Here is a 14175-nt window from a genome sequence, read left to right on the forward strand (position 1 = left end):
GCGAACCTATGGCACGGGTGCCAGTTGTGGCACTCAGAGCCCTCTCTATGGGCACCCTTGCCATCATCTCAGTGCAGAGCTCAACAGACAGGTCTCAAGGCCTCTTGCAGTCCCAGGCAGCCCAGGACCCTAGAAGGAAGCTACAATGATAAGCCTAAATTCCTCTCCTTCTTTCTACTGTATTGTTGTCTTCAGGTGCCATTACAATTTAAACCTGTGACAGAGCAGGGAGTATGCAAAAAATATGTGAGTTTTGGTTGTAATTTGGGCACTCGGTGTTTAAAAGGTTTGCCATCACTGCACTAGAGTGACAGGAGCTTTTTTTTCACCATTTCATTCAGTTTGGTAAATATTTACACATCTTAGACAATCCCTTTAAGACCAGGGTTGTTGTTAAAATAAGTACAGTTTTTGATCCTTCGTATAATTACTAATTTCTTTGATACTTGAGTAAAGAAGTTGTCACTTTCTGAAATTTGGGCAAAAGTAAATGAATAGACTTAAAACTGTCATTTACCAAAATTGCAACTTTGTTTCATTTTACTGCGGCTATATATTTTATCTCCTCTTTAGTAGACGCTTATTGAATATATTCTGATTAATTTCGGAATGATATGATATAACATCAGCATCTTCCTATTGAATCCTGCTACATTATAGCCATTCATTTGGATTTATGCTTCCATTCACGTCGGTGGATAGTGCATGTGATAGAGATCAGAATGTAGAAAACTTTCACGTAATGTATCTGAATTTCTGGCTGAAATCAATTTTCCCTTTCTCACTCAGTGGAAAGTAATTCTATAGAACCTTATTATGAGTTAGTTTGGAAAGTTGGATTTCAGTATTTTATCAGTTCAATAAAATGACGCGTTCAGATAGAATCTGGGGACAGTGAGAACTCTGCACCCTGTGAGCTCTTTGTTGTGAAGATTTCCGGCTAACAATGGCCGATACACAGAGCCGCCTGTCTGAGGTTATAAAGCAGCAGATCCTACAATGTATGAATATAACTGATGACAATATCAGACAAGGTGCACATGCTATGAAAGCAGAAGAAATGTCTAGACAAAGAAGTCCTTTCGACGGATCTAAGAAAATGATTCAGTGTCCATGGTCCATGTATACGGGACATAACACAGAATATATCATAAAGGAGGTGTAATAATGCGGGAATCATCCTATAAGAGATAAATGCTCCAAACATCTAGATGTTTACTCTGCTGGACCCTGAACGACCCATTATTGACCTAAATATTCTACCTATGGAGGATTCTCTGGTAATAGGGTAGACAAGTCAAATCATCATTTGATGGCAACTTGATGGGCAGAATTATGAGCGTGGACAGAAATTTTCGTATGAATAGTAATGTCTGCTATTCCTATTGTAGCAATGACCATAACTGCTGCCAGAACAGGTGCAAGTTATAGGTAATACACATCGGCCGGGGGCAGGAAGGTCCCTGCATCAGCCCTCTCCGCCAACTGGCACGGCCCCCTCTGTGCCCCTTCATGCCCAATTAATGAAGATAAAGGGAACCTGTCACCACATTTTCACATACACAGGTAGTGACCGGTTCCTATAGAGCCCTATTACTAACTAACACCCTTCTTTTAGCTGAATATTGTTTCCCTCACATCCACATAAATCAATTCCCTAGCATTAGAGAAAGTTTGTACACCTCCCATATCCCATGACTCTTCTCAGCACGTCATCTGATTAGGGTGTCATCATCACTGGTCCTTTTGCCTCCTCAACTTAGCAAATTGTACATCATGCATATATCTGATCACATGAAATCACAGCAGCCTCCATAGACTTCTATTCCTCCCATCCTTTATGGAGACTTCATGACTTTCAGTGCCCAATGATGTAATAGAACTCCCAATACAGCAGAATGGCATAGCCTGTCAATCCGGGACAAGGAGGCGGAGCAATAAAAGTAAATTTTATAATGCAGGACTCAATTAGTATGATGGACTCACATCAGGTGAGTTGCATATACTATTACATAGTGATTTTTGTAACATTGCAGCCATGGAAAGGACTCCTGGTTGTACGCTAGACTGGTGTACGCGCCTCGATAAATCTCCCATCAATGATGGCAACAGGTTTTGTCTGCTAAAACTGATCACTTTTCACCAACTATGCAAAGAACATGGTAGAACAGTGGTTATATTTGCTAGACATGGTAAAACAGTATGAAATTTTAGCTTATAGTTGGTTGTAACAACTTGACAGCATTGAAAACAGGATTTCTTCCTTATTTTTTCTTTTTTCTTTAAGCCCTCTGGTGCCCCATGCTGGATATGTGGGTAGGGGGTGCAGGTACTGGGTATGATGATGTTTTGTTTCTGCAGTAACATTATGTATACCTTATATACTCGAGTATAAGCCTAGTTTTTCAGCACAAAAAATGTGCTGAAAACCCCAAACTCGGCTTATACTCGAGTCAAAAAAATAAGTATATCAAAACTCACCTTTCCGGCGACCCCTGTATATCTTCTGTGCGATCTGTCTGGCAGCGGCGGCAAGCTATATACACTGGGGCAGGGTGCGGCAGGCTATATACACTGGGGCAGGGTCTGGCAGGCTATATACACTGGGGCAGGGTCTGGCAGGCTATATACACTGGGGCAGGGTCTGGCAGGCTATATACACTGGGGCAGGGTCTGGCAGGCTATATACACTGGGGCAGGGTCTGGCAGGCTATATACACTGGGGCAGGGGCTGGCAGGCTATATACACTGGGGCAGGGGCTGGCAGGCTATATACACTGGGGCAGGGGCTGGCTGGCTATATACTGAGGAGGCTGTGACCAATGCATTTCCCACCCTCGGCTTATACTCGAGTCAATAGGTTTTCCCAGTATTTTGTGGTAAAATTAGGGGCCTCGGCTAATACTCGGGTCGGCTTATACTCGAGTATATACGGTAATAATATTTTAAAAATGTAATTAACTTGGTAGTGGTACTAAACCTACCCCAGATGGATAACCTTAAAGGGATTGTACAACGTTTCTACAGTATTGTGGATAACAATCTTATCAGATGAGAGTACTACTGGGTCAATAACGAGAATGGACCCCAAGCGATACAGAAAACAAGGGTTCCAATTCAAGCAGCAGGTTGAGCATATATATGTCCTGTTGCTCTGTACAATACCATGGGAGTGTTGGAAATAACAGAGCATTTTCTGACACTCCCATATTACTGACTGGAACAGAACCCTCCAGATCCATCCTGTAGTGATCGGTGGGTGTCCAACCAGTCAGACCCTCACTGGTCAGATTGTGATCCTGTCTTGCAAACTTGATAACCAGCAAAATAAAATCATTTTCAACCCCTACACATCAAGCAATGAAGACTGATCTGTAAGCATGAAATTTCATGGAACATTTACCATATGCATATGCAAATCATACAGTAACACATGGAATAATTATTCATGCACTGAATAGCATATGGAAATACAATACCATACAAACCTCTTAGTGGGGCATCAATCCATTACGAGTGCCAGCTGGAACAGATCTGTCGTATGACGGTGAACAATAGGTCTATGTCTCCAGATATAATTATGGGAGGGAAAATATTAATCTTTACTAAAATTCTAGGGTACACAACCCACGGCTGATGGATCCCACGGTGTTGAGTTGCAGCCCGGACTCAGTTCACAGTCAAGAGTCCAATAAGACACTTCCCAAACCGATAAGACACTTCCCAAACCGATAGAAGGAAGCCGTTTAGTGGTGAGTGTAGCTGAGAAGTTCTCAACACTCTTTTATATTTATATTATTATCTGCTCTGGGGTCTCCAGTAGTAGCAGTTGTCTGCTCTGGGGTCTCTACTTTTATTGTTTGCCGTAAATGGGGTGGTATTTTGTGCTATACTGTGGTTCTTCATGCATCCAGGGTACTGGTGCAGCCCCTTAAAGTTGAGCAGTATGACAATGGGGCAAATTTACTTACCAGGTCCTGTCACGATCCCCGATCCAGACGGTCCGACGCAGATGAAGTCCGGCGCGATTCACGTAGCTCGTGCGCCCGAGTTCCTGCATCTGTCGCTTCCCCCGCTGAGGTCCGGCGGAGTTCACCTTCTTCTTCCTGGTGCTTGTAAGTGCATATCTTGTGACACAAATTGCTTTGTTAAATCCTGTGCGTTGTCCGAATCCGCCGGCGCTGATGCGCCAAAATCCGATCGCGTGCGGCAAAAACCCTTTCTAAATTTGGCGCAACTCGGAAATCGCCAGGTATTCTGACGATAATGCGGACCGCGGACCCTTAGTAAATGAGCCCCAATGTGTCCCTTGGACCAATAAAGGTTTTTCTCCTCTTGTCTTCATCCTTAGATCAGAAAGTATTCAGTACATACTGGGGCATATTTACTAAGGATTGCGCTACTCACTTTCATTGGACTTTGCACCGTTTTCGGGGTTTGCACAGCTTTGACAGGTATTTAACAGGTGTCTGCGTTGGGGTTGTGTCGCACGCGATTGGTTTCTTTCACAGCTGTGTTGGCTTCCATGCGACACAAATCGGGGGGCGTGCCGTCGGACTATCCAACTGATTCAGACTGAGCGCAGGATATAACTTCGAAATTGTGTCGCAAAACAATGCACTTACATGCACCACAAAGAAGAAGGTGAACTCTGTCAGACCTGAGCGGGGAAGCGATACGATCGGGCGCACGATCTTAGTGAATCGGGGGACAATGTCGGATTATGCACTTTTGGGGAACTCCAAGGAACGGGTAAGTAAATTTGCCCCACTATATTGATCAAACGGTACAAATTTATCATATATTTGTGGAGTTAGAGTCAGTCCATTTTATCACAACTCCGACTCCAACAAAATAGTCACCGATTCTGACTTCACAGCCGTGTGTTTTTTCCCCATCTTGAACGTAGTCCACACAGGGTTTACCAGAACCAGTGAATGCAGACATACCAACAGTTGCAAGATTTTAGATCTTTCTGAGAGTACAAATCCGAAATCTCCCATTTTGAAGCATATTTGTGAGTTCCTGTATATTGGCCTCATTATCTTTAATGCAGCTTTTATTTCAGCTTTAGCGTTCCGTATATTAAGATTATCTTCCACTTCATGTGATAAACTGCGTGAAGAACAAATAAATGAGGCAATGCTAAATAAGAGCGTCTCTTCCCGCCTTGGAATGTATTTGCAGCTCAGATTTTTATTTTTACTTTATTATTTTTAGATGCAGAACACCCTTTTTTTTGTGTGCCAGAGGCTTTATATATGCCGCGGCTTAATATTATCGATGCTTCATTTTATAATTGCATTGCCTATGTTAGTTTCGTGCAAGTTGCAGTAAATTAGCTTAATTAATCAATTTATGTTAATTATGTGTTACAAACACTGCGCTCATTTGCATATCAGTACCAGTGAAATGAATAAAATATATCAGCCTTAAACCGCAGGTGGGGGTAGACCTACCGTCATTAAGAGTCTGAAAACATTGAAAATAATTTACAAGTTTTTTTTATGTATTTTCTGTATTTTTTGTGTCACAAAATGTTCAGAGCTACAAAATGTGAGAATTAAAAAAAAATTCCTGTGTATCAGCTCATTCATTGCTTCCACATGACCCCGCCCTCTTCTGTGACCCTGATGAAAGATCACTAAGAGGGCGGGGCATTGGTAAATTTTAAATATCCTCCTCCTCCAGCCCCCTCCATCCCATTCAAACTTATTGGCCTGTTCCCTTTTATTACAGATTCTGATTGGACCAGAAGTGCTGAAGTCTTAGTGGTCAGATGTGCAGTGATATTCAACAGTGATGTGATCACTCTTAGGGCTCATTGGGACGGGCGTGCTTGTCGTGTGTTTGCTAAAAATGTAGTCTGTATTGAATTCGCATCCGTTTTTTTCTCATCCATATGCCGTCCATTTTTTTTTTCACGCCCGTAAAAAGAAATGATGATTTTTGAATGCATTTTCTGCCATGCCCAGTTGGTTGACTAGCAACATTTTAGAAAAATCGGACCACATACAGATGTCATCCGTGTGTCATCTGTTTTATTTACTTCTATGGAGGTCCGTGGTCTGCATGTGTGAAAGAAAAGTGCACGCTGCAATTTTTTTCTGCACATCAGAGAAAAAAACAGACGCAAAGAAATCAGTGGGTCAGTATGCTATCTGCAAAATAAAAAACGGATAACTTACTGATGCAAAAAATGCCTGTCTGATTAAGCTCTTAGTCACATGACCTGTTGAGGCTAATGATTAACTGATCATAAGAATAGCAGTCTTCAGGCCCTTCGATTTAGCAAGTTGTGTGCAGCGCTGCGTAACTGTAGGCGCTATATAAATAAAGAATTATTACTATCCTTTAAACAAAGCCCCGATTCAGCAATGCAGCCTTGATTTTATATGTTAATGGTCCTGGCTGGAGGGGAAGTGCTGGGATTACAAGATTGCTGTGACCAATCACTGGCCTCAGCAGTCACCCGAACATCAAGGGAGAGCTCAATACTAGAGATGAGCGAGCACTAAAATGCTCGGGTACTCGTTATTCGAGACGAACTTTTCCCGATGCTCGAGTGCTCGTCTCGAATAACGAACCCCATTGAAGTCAATGGGAGACTCGAGCATTTTTCAAGGGGACCAAGGCTCTGCACAGGGAAGCTTGGCCAAACACCTGGGAACCTCAGAAAAGGATGGAAACACCACGGAAATGGACAGGAAACAGCAGGGGCAGCATGCATGGATGCCTCTGAGGCTGCATAATCGCACCATTATGCCAAAATTATGGGCAACAGCATGGCCATGACAGAGTGACAGAATGAAGCTAGATAGCATCTAAAACATGCAATAATTGACCCTGACACTATAGGGGACGGCATGCAGAGGCAGCAGCGGCAGGCTAGAGAGTGTCATGGCGACATACCCTAAATGGACTCAGGCTTCAAACCAATGGGTGGCAGAGAGGAACCAAAGGAGGTGAGCAAGAAGCGCTCAAATAATATCGGTACATGATAAAAGTTTGCCAGTATATTTTGTGGATTACACAGCAGGGTGGCGACAAAGTTAACATGGAAGCCATGAAAACAACCCAAAATTCTGCCTGACACAGCTCGTTTGATAAGGGGACCATGTATGGAGGCAGTGAACTAGTAGTAGATTAAAGGTGCTGCAGTTAAAACTATGTTAGTTGGATCTTGGCATGGAGCTGGCGCTCCGCTGCCAGGCAAACTTTCGCCAATCCAAGCCCCTGTCTCTAGGCTACTCCCCAAACAGCACTTCTAAGAACCTTTTGTATAAGATCAAGTGTAGTAGCGTTCTTATAAGTTTAGGATATGCCAGGTGAGGGGAATGTAAACAGATGCGCAAGAAGCGCTGAAATAATATTGGTAAATGATAAAAGTTTGCCAGTATATTTTGTGGATAACACAGCAGGGTGGCGACAAAGTTAACAACTTTGATGTGGAATCCATGAAAACAACCCAAATTTCTGCCTGACACACCTCGTTTGATAAAGGGACGATGTATGGAGGCAGCTATATGGACGACTTTTGGAGGTAGCAATGGAGACAACGTGTGGAGGCTGCTATGGAGACAATTTAATTTGGATAGTGCCTGTATGTGGCAGTCCCAAAAATTTTTCAAACCAGAGGAGCAGGTAGGTGGCCCTCCAGTAAAATGGAATAGATTGAGTGCCTGTATGTGGCAGTCCAAAAAAATTTTCAAACCAGAGGAGCAGGTAGGTGGCCCTCCAGAAAAATTGAATAGATTGAGTGCCTGTATGTGGCACTCCCAAAAATTGTTTAAAACAGAGGACCGGGTAGGTGGCCCTCCAGAAAAATTGAATAGATTGAGTGCCTGTATGTGGCACTCCCAAAAATTGTTTAAAACAGAGGACCGGGTAGGTGGCCCTCCAGAAAAATTAAATGCATAAAGTACTATAGCTAGAGCCAGTGGGCCCTGTCAAAAAATAGCCAGTTTCCTCTGCTTTACTGTACAAAGAGGAGGAGGAGGAGGAAAATGAGGAGGAGGAGGAGTGGATCAATTATTCAGGTTGAGCTTCCTTCACCTGGTGGAGATTGGAAATTATGAGAAATCCAGGCTTTATTCATCTTAATAAGCGTCAGCCTGTCAGCGCTGTCAGTCGACAGGCGTGTACGCTTATCAGTGATGATGCCACCAGCTGCACTGAAAACCCGCTCGGACAAGACGCTAGCGGCAGGGCAGGCAAGAACCTCCAAGGCGTACAGCGCCAGTTCATGCCACATGTCCAGCTTTGAAACCCAGTAGTTGTAGGGAGCTGTGTGATCATTTAGGACGATGGTATGGTCAGCTACGTACTCCCTCACCATCTTTCTGTAAAGATCAGCCCTACTCTGCCGAGACTGGGGACAGGTGACAGTGTCTTGCTGGGGTGACATAAAGCTGGCAAAAGCCTTGTAAAGCGTACCCTTGCCAGTGCTGGACAAGCTGCCTGCTCGCCTACTCTCCCTCGCTACTTGTCCCGCAGAACTACGCACTCTGCCGCTAGCGCTGTCAGAAGGGAAATACTGTTTCAGCTTGTGCACCAGGGCCTGCTGGTATTCATGCACTCTCACACTCCTTTCCTCTGCAGGGATGAGAGTGGAAAGATTTTGCTTGTACCGTGGGTCCAGGAGAGTGAACACCCAGTAATCGGTGCTGGAATAAATTCTTTGAACGCGAGGGTCACGGGATAGGCAGCCTAGCATGAAATCTGCCATATGCGCCAGAGTACCAACGCGTAAGAATTCACTCCCCTCACTGGCCTGACTGTCCATTTCCTCCTCCTCCAACTCCTCCAACTCCTCTTCTTCTGCCCATACACGCTGAACAGTGAAGGACTCAACAATGGTCCCCTCTTGTGTCTCGCCAACATTCTCCTCCTCTTCCTCCTCATCCTCCTCCACCTCCACCTCCTCCGATATGCGCTGAGAAACAGACCTGAGGGTGCTTTGGCTATCAACAAGGGAATCTTCTTCCCCCGTCTCTTGTGACGAGCGCAAAGCTTCCGACTTCATGCTGATCAGAGAGTTTTTCAACAGGCCAAGCAGCGGGATGGTGAGGCTGATGATGGCGGCATCGCCACTGACCATCTGTGTTGACTCATCAAAGTTACTCAGCACCTGACAGATATCAGACATCCACGTCCACTCCTCATTGTAGACTTGAGGAAGCTGACTGACCTGACTACCAGTTCTGGTGGAAGTTGACATCTGGCAGTCTACAATCGCTCGGCGCTGCTGGTAAACTCTGGATAACATGGTCAGTGTTGAATTCCACCTCGTGGGCACGTCGCACAACAGTCGGTGAGCGGGCAGTTGGAGGCGGCGCTGCGCTGCCCTGAGAGTGGCAGCATCTGTGCTGGACTTCCTGAAATGCGCACAGATGCGGCGCACCTTCGTGAGCAAATCAGACAGATTGGGGTATGTCTTGAGGAAACGCTGAACTATCAGATTTAACACATGGGCCAGGCATGGCACATGTGTCAGTCTGCCGAGTTGCAGAGCCGCCACCAGGTTACGGCCGTTGTCACACACAACCATGCCTGGCTTCAGGTTCAGCGGTGCCAGCCACAGATCAGTCTGCGCCGTGATGCCCTGTAATAGCTCTTGGGCGGTGTGCCTTTTATCGCCTAGGCTCAGCAGTTTGAGCACCGCCTGCTGTCGCTTAGCGACGGCACTGCTGCTGTGCCTAGAGCTACCGACTGATGGCGCCGTGCCCACGGATGGTAGTTCGGAGGAGGAGGTGGAGGAGGGGTGGGAGGAGGAGGAGGCATAGTAGGCCTGAAACACCTGGACCGAGGTAGGCCCCGCAATCCTCGGCGTCGGCAGTATATGACCAGCCGCAGGGTCAGACTCGCTCCCAGCCTCCACCAAGTTAACCCAATGTGCCGTCAGCGATATATAGTGGCCCTGCCCGGCAGCACTCGTCCACGTGTCCGTGGTCAGGTGGACCTTGTCAGAAACGGCGTTGGTCAGGGCACGGATGATGTTGTCTGACACGTGCTGGTGCAGGGCTGGGACGGCACATCGGGAAAAGTAGTGGCGGCTGGGGACCGAATACCGAGGGGCGGCCGCCGCCATGAGGTTGCGAAAGGCCTCGGTCTCTACTAGCTTATAGGGCAGCATCTCCAGGCTAAGCAATCTGGAGATGTGCACATTAAGGGCTTGGGCGTGCGGGTGGGTTGCACTATATTTGCGTTTCCGCTCCAGCGTCTGGGGTATGGAGAGCTGAACGCTGGTGGATGCTGTGGAGGATCGTGGAGGCGACGATGGGGTTTTTGTGGCAGGGTCCTGGGCAGGGGGCTGACTATCAGCTGACACAGGGGAAGGAGCAGTGGTGTGCACGGCCGGAGGTGAACGGGCTTGTTGCCACTGAGTGGGGTGTTTAGCATTCATATGCCTGCGCATACTGGTGGTAGTTAAGCTAGTAGTGGTGGAACCCCTGCTGAGCCTGGTTTGGCAAATGTTGCACACCACAGTCCGTCGGTCATCCGGTGTTTCCTTAAAGAACCTCCAGACTTCTGAAGATCTAGCCCTCGCCGCAAGAGCCCTCGCCACGGGAGCTTCACTAGTTGACACATTTGGCGCTGATGCACCAGCTCTGGCCCTGCCTCTCCGTCTGGCCCCACCACTGCCTCTTCCAACCTGTTCTGGTCGAGGACTCTCCTCCGTCTCAGAAGCACTGTGTTCACCCGGCCTCTCAACCCAGCTTGGGTCTGTCACCTCATCATCCTCCGATCCCTCAGTCTGCTCCCCCCTCGGACTTCCTGCCCTGACAACAACTTCCCCACTGTCTGACAACCGTGTCTCCTCATCGTCGGACACCTCTTTACACACTTCCACTACGTCAAGAAGGTCATCATCACCCACAGACTGTGACTGGTGGAAAACCTGGGCATCGGAAAATTGCTCAGCAGCAACCGGACAAGTGGTTTGTGACTGTGGGAAGGGTCCAGAAAACAGTTCCTCAGAGTATGCCGGTTCAAATGCCAAATTTTCCTGGGAGGGGGCAGACTGGGGGGGAGGAGGCTGAGGTGCAGGAGCTGGAGGAGTGGCGATTTCGGTGACATGGGTGGACTGCGTGGAAGACTGACTGGTGGACAAATTGCTCGAAGCATTGTCAGCAATCCACGACATCACCTGTTCGCACTGTTCTGGCCTCAACAGTGCTCTACCACGAGTCCCAGTAACTTCAGACATGAACCTAGGGAGTGTAGCTCTGCGGCGTTCCCCTGCTCCCTCATAAGCAGGTGGTGTCTCACCCCGGCCAGGACCACGGCCTCTGACCCCTGCAGTAGTTGGACGCCCACGTCCCCGCCCTCGTCCTCTACCCCTAGCCCTCGGGTTAAACATTTTTAAAATGAGAGTTATAGCTTTAATTTTTTTTTTACTTTTTTTTGTGTTTTTTTTTTTTTTTGTGTTTTTGAGTTTTTAAAACCAAACGATGCTATCCTATTGCTATGGCTATTTTCTAGCCAAGTATGAAAGCACACTACTATGCCAGATGAGATGACACTGAGTTATTAAACAAAATAAACGTAAAATAAAAAAGGACAAATGGCAGACTGTGCCTAATTGAAATCCAACCCCTACTAAATTTTCCCACTTCGGTCTTTGCAATGGATATGTGCGTCACTAAGCGCAAAACACAGCGGTCGCAAGTCTCACTACAAATTGCTCACAATTGGCTAGTAGATGCACTGCAGCAAGTACAGCCACCAGCAGATCAACCAGAAATCAAATATATAACGCTACTGTAGGCGTAAGTAAGCCGTTTGGATTCTCCTATGGCTATTTTCTAGCCAAGTATGAAAGCACACTACTATGCCAGATGAGATGACGCTGAGTTATTAAACAAAATAAACGTAAAATAAAAAAGGACAAATGGCAGACTGTGCCTAATTGAAATCCAACCCCTACTAAATTTTCCCACTTCGGTCTTTGCAATGGATATGTGCGTCACTAAGCGCAAAACACAGCGGTCGCAAGTCTCACTACAAATTGCTCACAATTGGCTAGTAGATGCACTGCAGCAAGTACAGCCACCAGCAGATCAACCAGAAATCAAATATATAACGCTACTGTAGGCGTAAGTAAGCCGTTTGGATTCTCCTATGGCTATTTTCTAGCCAAGTATGAAAGCACACTACTATGCCAGATGAGATGACGCTGAGTTATTAAACAAAATAAACGTAAAATAAAAAAGGACAAATGGCAGACTGTGCCTAATTGAAATCCAACCCCTACTAAATTTTCCCACTTCGGTCTTTGCAATGGATATGTGCGTCACTAAGCGCAAAACACAGCGGTCGCAAGTCTCACTACAAATTGCTCACAATTGGCTAGTAGATGCACTGCAGCAAGTACAGCCACCAGCAGATCAACCAGAAATCAAATATATAACGCTACTGTAGGCGTAAGTAAGCCGTTTGGATTCTCCTATGGCTATTTTCTAGCCAAGTATGAAAGCACACTACTATGCCAGATGAGATGACGCTGAGTTATTAAACAAAATAAACGTAAAATAAAAAAGGACAAATGGCAGACTGTGCCTAATTGAAATCCAACCCCTACTAAATTTTCCCACTTCGGTCTTTGCAATGGATATGTGCGTCACTAAGCGCAAAACACAGCGGTCGCAAGTCTCACTACAAATTGCTCACAATTGGCTAGTAGATGCACTGCAGCAAGTACAGCCACCAGCAGATCAACCAGAAATCAAATATATTACGCTACTGTAGGCGTAAGTAAGCCGTTTGGATTCTCCTATGGCTATTTTCTAGCCAAGTATGAAAGCACACTACTATGCCAGATGAGATGACGCTGAGTTATTAAACAAAATAAACGTAAAATAAAAAAGGACAAATGGCAGACTGTGCCTAATTGAAATCCAACCCCTACTAAATTTTCCCACTTCGGTCTTTGCAATGGATATGTGCGTCACTAAGCGCAAAACACAGCGGTCGCAAGTCTCACTACAAATTGCTCACAATTGGCTAGTAGATGCACTGCAGCAAGTACAGCCACCAGCAGATCAACCAGAAATCAAATATATAACGCTACTGTAGGCGTAAGTAAGCCGTTTGGATTCTCCTATGGCTATTTTCTAGCCAAGTATGAAAGCACACTACTATGCCAGATGAGATGACGCTGAGTTATTAAACAAAATAAACGTAAAATAAAAAAGGACAAATGGCAGACTGTGCCTAATTGAAATCCAACCCCTACTAAATTTTCCCACTTTGGTGTTTGAGGTGGATATGTGCGCCACTAAGAGCTAAACACAACGGTAGCAAGTCCCCCTGCTAATTCCTCACAAAATGGTACTAGATGCAAATAAAAAAAAAAAAAAGTAGAACGTTATTGTAGCCCTAAGAAGGGCTGTTGGGTTCTTGGAGAATCACTCCTGCCTAACAGTAAGCTAATAGAACACCCTAACGCTTTCCCTGACCAGCAGCAGCTCTCTCCCTAGCGGCATCCAGACACAGAATGATCCGAGCAGCGCGGGCAGCGGCTAGTCTATCCCAGGGTCACCTGATCTGGCCAGCCAACCACTGCTATCGACGTGTAAGGGTACCACGTCATGCTGGGTGGAGTGCAGAGTCTCCTGGCTTGTGATTGGCTCTGTTTCTGGCTGCCAAAAAGCAAAACGGCGGGAGCTGCCATTTTCTCGAGCGGGCGAAGTATTCGTCCGAGCAACGAGCAGTTTCGAGTACGCTAATGCTCGAACGAGCATCAAGCTCGGACGAGCATGTTCGCTCATCTCTACTCAATACTAAAAATTACTTTTTTTAATATCCAGTGGACAAAAATCTTCTACCACATCACAAGTATTTTCACCTTTTATAGTCATACAAGAGGCAAATTGATGGATTAGGCCTCTGATGGAAGATAATGACAGGCTTCTCCTCACTGCCGCTCATGTCCTGCAGAAACATAAATAATGTGAATAAAGACAAATTCTCTCATTTACATATTAAATCCTATTTATTTCCCAGAATAAAATATGATTAACATTTCAGTTTACTATTACAAGCTGCGATAATGGATTTGGATGAGATAAGCAGTTCACTACAAAATGATTCTCATGAAGACAGATGAGGCCCGAAACAGACACCAAGAAGCTTCTCATGATGCCAGGGTATCACATGGCTTAATGGCTGCAG

The 14175-nt window shown here is 45.7% G+C and overlaps 1 long non-coding RNA gene across 1 annotated transcript in view; it reads right to left on the bottom strand.

The window, feature by feature from the left end:
• Window positions 1-13849: 13849 nt before the first annotated feature.
• The window catches only part of LOC140103561 (uncharacterized), a 28251-nt gene continuing 27925 nt past the window's right edge, over window positions 13850-14175 (bottom strand). The window contains exon 3 of the long non-coding RNA XR_011850129.1: window positions 13850-13935. This is a non-coding gene — a long non-coding RNA (uncharacterized lncRNA). The remainder of the gene's footprint in view (window positions 13936-14175) is intronic.

The sequence above is a fragment of the Engystomops pustulosus genome, chromosome 10 (genome assembly GCF_040894005.1).
Source record: "Engystomops pustulosus chromosome 10, aEngPut4.maternal, whole genome shotgun sequence".
In the NCBI taxonomy this organism is placed as follows: domain Eukaryota; kingdom Metazoa; phylum Chordata; class Amphibia; order Anura; family Leptodactylidae; genus Engystomops; species Engystomops pustulosus.